Below are 6210 nucleotides of genomic sequence, written 5' to 3'. Positions count from 1 at the left end.
GAATCAGCAGTGGGAGGCGTTGTCAGGCAAGGGCACAGGCTTGGTGCTACAGCTGAATCAGCAGTGGGAGGCGTTGTCAGGCAAGGGCACAGGCTTGGTGCTACAGCTGAATCAGCAGTGGCGGGAGGTAGGTGCACAGCTGGAGCTCCGGGCCAGGAGGGGGTGCTCAGTCGGGCTAGAGCTCCGGGCAGGTGCCCAGAGCGGGGAGAAGAGGAAAGTGATTGTCAGGGGGTTCAGATGGTAATTGATCAAACGTAAAATAAACTCAAATCGGCACCCATCACCCTCATGGGATCCAGGCCAAAACAGCAGAAAGAAAATGAACCTGACTCACATAGCTGTTCAGCAGGCTTGGGCTCTGTGGCGGGTCTGCTCTGGTTTGGGCTGGAACACAGATCACAGGCGTGGTTCCCCGGCACACATTTATAAGCTGACTGGACTGATTAGTAATGTAGTCCCGGTGTGTGCCTCTTTAACCAGTAGACGTGGTCCTTTGCTCTGCTTCCTTCCTGCAAACCGAGCCGCACTTGCCACATTCACATTCTGTTGATTCATTGTATCAGCAATATCGGCGATCCTAGATTTGTAACCCATCGGCACTTGAGAAGTGCCTGTTAAAACAGCAATTTTAGAAGAACATGGAGGGGTTTTAGAACATCACTTTTTAAAAAATCATTTTATAATTGAAGAGTGGCTAGACAGAGATTTTGAACCGAAGGCTGAACCACAATGTAATTTATTTTGCTCTCTTTTTATGTGAATCGCCAAATAGGAGCTAGATCATTTCGTGCCACTGCCCCCAAACTTTGGAAAAACCTTACTCCAACTCTTCCGTGAATGTACTCGTCTCTCCTCTTTCACAACCAAACTCAAGACATACTTCTTCCTTCAGCACTACCATTCCTATACCCTGTCTTAACATTCACATCACACTTTTTCCCTCCTTCTACTTTCATCTGTAGTCTTCTGCTGTTTCTGTGTTTCAATTAGATTCCATTACATTAATGGCATTTGGCAGACACTCTTATCCAGAGCGATGTACAACAAAGTGCAACGTGCATACCCATAACCAGGGATAAGTGCGCTGAAAGACCCTAGAGGGAAGTACAATATCAACTGCTACCTGCACAACAAAGATAAGGACCTATTTGCTCATCAGATATTTTTTCATCATAATACCGCAACACGCAAATGGATGAACAAACCGCTTACCTAGCCACACACTGCTTACCTAGCCAAGCTAAACATCCTAATACAAGTAAATATCACAGAAAGACAACAATTAAGGCTTACAGGGAGGTAGGGCGGGAAAGGGAGAGGTGCAGCTTGAAGAGGTGCATCTCCAGTTCGCGCTTGAAGATGGCAAGAGTTTCTACTGTTCTGACCTCCACGGGGAGTTTGTTCCACCACCGTGGAGCCGGAACAGACAGTAGTTGTCTGTTCTGGCTCCACGGGGAGTTTGTTCCACCACCGTGGAGCCAGAACAGACCGTAGTTGTCTGTTCTGACCTCCACGGGGAGTTTGTTCCACCACCCTGGAGCCAGAACAGACAGTAGTCGTCTGTTCTGGCTGAGGCCAAACGAAGAGGTCTGGCAGGCATGTAGGGTCTCATGATTTTTTGGAGGTAAGCTAGGGCAGACCCCTTAACTGCTTGGAAGTCTAGCACCAATGTTTTGAATTTGATGTGAGCCATGGCAGGCAGCCAGTGGAGGGAAGTAAGCAGAGTGAGTGTTTGGGAAGGTTGAAGACCAGATGAGATGCTGCATTCTGGATAAGTTTGGAGAGCCATCAGAGTTTACTTCCCCAAGTTCGGTGAGCATAGAGAATCTACTGCTGTGATTGAAAAAGAGAAGTGTGAAAACTTCCTGACGTTGAGACCAGTGTCAGATGCAGAGCTAATTTAAATATTCTCTTCAGGCTTGCTGGGGCCAGCTAGGAGTTGGAAGATGGCGGAGAAAAGTAGAATACATAACTGGTGTGAGTTCAAGAAGACCTTCCTTACTGTTTCCCTTCCAACTGACAACATGAAGGAAGTGAAGGAAAGAGTCTCTATTACGATACCAACCCCTGGGCAATACTTGAGAGATTTTGCATTTGACTAAAGAGCCCTACATGGAAGCCGGATATTCAGGAAGATGAGTTAGTGTGGTAAATACTAAACAACTACAATCCAACCCTTGCCAGCAGTATAAGAGGTACCAGTATATCAGTATAATGCGGCCTGGAATTCTCAAGCCGCCATCTATTTTAGTAGTCCCAATGTGAGGGAAGACTAGGAGAGGCTGTTTTAGCTGTACCTACACATTGAGGCTATGGAAGAGAAAAGCCAAACGTCATGACAGTTTCCAGCCCTGCGGTCAGCAGACCTTTGTCCTAGCTGATGGGAGTCATCAAGCACTGGGAAGACCCAATGACTGTATGACTGCCATGAAACCCTGTGGACACTAGAGCAGTGTAACGTTCATGGTAAAATGTATGGCTTGGCAGAAAAAAGGTTGAGAAACACTGCACTAGAGACATGTGATGGGTGACACTGAAACTTTCTGCACTGGATTTCCTCAGGTAAACCTTGGAAACAGAACATATGGAGTCATAGGGAGAGAAGAGATGACTTTCTTCCCATTTCTGCCAAAGAAGCCAGATAACTGGACCTGAAATGCGGGTTCTATTTCTGCTGTCAATCTGTACATGGGAACATATCAGCAGTTCCAATCCAGAGTGGGAACCATATTACCTGAATCATAGAGGAAACACCCCAAAGATCTTTATTCACTTGTCCGTACATGGCTCACTGTATGTTCGGGGGATATAGGGAATTTCCCATCCAAAACCCCCAGTGTTTCTGCCTCCACTACATGCATTGGGGGTTTTCAAGATAAGGCTTGATTCTATTGAGCTTTTAGGCAAACTAGGCAGTTGGTACACTTAGGGGTAGGAAAAGGTAAACATTGCTGGTCTGAATACTGGCAGAATTTCTTCTTTGCCAATTTCCATTTGTACCCTCCAATTTATCCAATATTTCTTTATCCCCTATCAATATTGGCTAAGACATTCTGAGTATTGAGTATGCCTTCCGGCCTACTAGTAACCTCCTCCCTGGTAAAACTCTCAACAAAGTAACCATTTAAGGCATCAGCAATATCTTTATTCTTATATAGCAGTTCTCCTTTGTTATTCTTAATGCAATTAATCTCTTTAACGTTCCTTTTCCTACTACAGTATTGAAAGAAGCATTTGGGATTGCATTTAGCATCATCTGCGATTTTCCTTTAAAATTGCCTTTTGGTTAACCTTAGTTTTTTTTTAACCAGTTTATTCTTTTTTCGCGAACTTACGTATAGCTGTATTAATCCACTGTGGAGATTGTTTTCTCAACTTACATTTCTGCACCTTAGGAATTAATTTACACTGTGGGGCAAGTATAACCCTTTTAAACCTGCTCCACTTTTTCACAGTCCTGCAATCAAGAACTTGCTCCCAGTGTACATTACTTAAGTTTGATCACATCTTTTGAAAGTTGGCCCAGCTAAAAATCCTGGGTAATTGAAGTCTCCCATGATAATACTCTCGCCTCCCTGGCAAGCTTGTTTTATATTTTAAAAGAGCATTGTATTCACACTACTATCTGAAGCTGGTGGTCGGTAACACACTCCAATGTTAAGACCTGCATCTTTCTCCCAAATGAGCTTAATCCAAATATTCTCACTTAGCCTGTGTCAGTGGATCTTTCAGAACTGAATGGACCGGACAGCATTGCACAGCACACGGGAACAGCACACGGGAACACCCCAGCTTTGCGCATCTGCCCAGGACATCAAATCCCGGCCCCGCTGCCGCTTCTACACAGACAGCCCCTCACCACTCCTGGAACCAGCAACGCGTGTGGACTCCGTACGACTAAACACACATTCCACAACGCGTGTGGACTCAGTACGACTAAACACACATTCCACAACGCGTGTGGACTCCGTACGACTAAACACACATTCCACAACGCGTGTGGACTCCGTACGACTAAACACACATTCCACAACGCGTGTGGACTCAGTACGACTAAACACACATTCCACAACGCGTGTGGACTCAGTACGATTAAACACACATTCTACAACGTGTGTGGACTCAGTACGACTAAACACACATTCCACAACGCGTGTGGACTCCGTACGACTAAACACACATTCCACAATGCGTGTGGACTCAGTACGACTAAACACACATTCCACAACATGTGTGGACTCAGTACGACTAAACACACATTCCACAACGTGTGTGGACTCAGTACGACTAAACACACATTCCAAGCATAGCCAGCGTTTAGCTTAGTTTTAACTGATATTGTGAATCTGTGTTTCCGTTATGCATTATGCATTATCACTTGAATGCATCCTGTTAGCCGTGTGTTTAGATTCTCTGTCTTTCGCATATGTATAGAGTTAAAATACGCAAGTAGTGTCTCTTGTCTCACAGCTAACACTCTAACACTCCCACCCAGAACTCTAGTGAACTACCCAAGCTAGCTACTTTTACCTTTGTTCAAGGGACATTGCGCACACACACACACCTACTATACCATATCCTACCAAACTTCCCGTTAGATCAACCCTGTTTATGTTCTGTGTTTGTACGTCTGTTTAATAAATTCATTCACATGAACATAAGAGCCGAGCCAAATCAGTCTTTGGAAGAACTGTATGTTAAATCATTAATATTACTTATTTTAATTATTAGGGCGGCACGGATGGTGCAGTGGGTAGCACTGCCGCCTCACAGCAAGGAGGTCCTGGGTTCGAATCCCCGTCGGCCGGGGCCTCTCTGTGTGGAGTTTGCATGTTCTCCCCGTGTCTGCGTGGGTTTCCTCCGGGTACTCCGGTTTCCTCCCACAGTCCAAAGACATGCAGGTTAGGCTGATTGGAGAGTCTAAATTGCCCGTAGGTATGAGTGTGTGAGTGAATGGTGTGTGTGCCCTGTGATGGACTGGCGACCTGTCCAGGGTGTATTCCTGCCTTTCGCCCAATGTATGCTGGGATAGGCTCCAGCCCCCCTGCGACCCTGTTCAGGATAAGCGGGTTCAGATAATGGATGGATGGATGGATGGATTTTAATTATTAATTAAAATACTAAATTTGTGGTTAGATATTTCAGATAATAGTAATTTTATGAGACTGATTACTTTTTGCAGTTATACTGCGACATAACGTTAATTGGCACCATACATGAGGTTTATTAGCATGAAACGTTGTATGTATCAATCCTAACAATCTACATAATGTATATGATTATCGATTTAAATAGCCTGAAATTAAAAATGACAGTCTGCTCTTTAACCTCATATTCATTGTTTCATTCCACATCCAATTTGTTGGAGTAAAGAGCCAAAATAACAGAAATGGTTTTGAAATACTTATGGACTGCAATGTATGGAGCTAAGTATTTGGCGTCAAAAGTTACATTAGTGTTAATACTATGGAACTTGGACATAAAGCATGCACGTATTGTAGCAATTTCAGCAAAGGCCAGACCAGGCGACCAGAGCCATTCATTCACACGCAAAGTAGAAAGCAGCTTTGAGCAAGCATGGTATTACTCTCCCTCTCTCTCTAGTGAATTATTCAGATATTGTTTTTTGTGATTGTACTTTTAGTCACTTTTCTAAAAAACCCAACACATCCCTACAGATGCACACCCTCACCAACTGTTTTTAAAACACTCATTTGCAGGGCAGTGTTCACCTTTTAGGACCATTTAAGCAAAGTTTGTGCCTTACAACTCAACAGTTTATTGAGTAACATAAGGCCATGGTTGAGTGATGAAATCCCACTGCCTTAATCAAAAACACTAAAGCAGTTTACAAGAGCTGCTATTGTCTTTAATGGGAAAAAAAATGTGAGTTGTTGGAACTGAAATGACAGAAATGCCAGTCTAGTCCAGGGAAGATTAAGAAAATGATTGACACTGTGGTCAACAGTCTTGGTTTCCAACTATAGTGGTGAATGTTTCTCTCCTGTTATTGGTCAAGGGATGAAAGAATAAGCCACAGTCAATAAATTCTCTCACATTCTGTGGTTTCTGTTACACAAAAATGTAAGTCATAACTGGATTTGAACATTACACATATACAGTACAAGGCAACAGCTTTCACACACAATTTAATACACACTTGGCAAATAAGCCGACACATGAGAGATGGTCAATCATGCATATAGTTTA

This window comes from Conger conger, chromosome 11 (assembly GCF_963514075.1).
Source record: "Conger conger chromosome 11, fConCon1.1, whole genome shotgun sequence".
Lineage (NCBI taxonomy): Eukaryota > Metazoa > Chordata > Actinopteri > Anguilliformes > Congridae > Conger > Conger conger.
The sequence above is the reverse complement of the archived record's forward strand: the minus strand, read 5'-3'. Positions refer to the sequence as shown.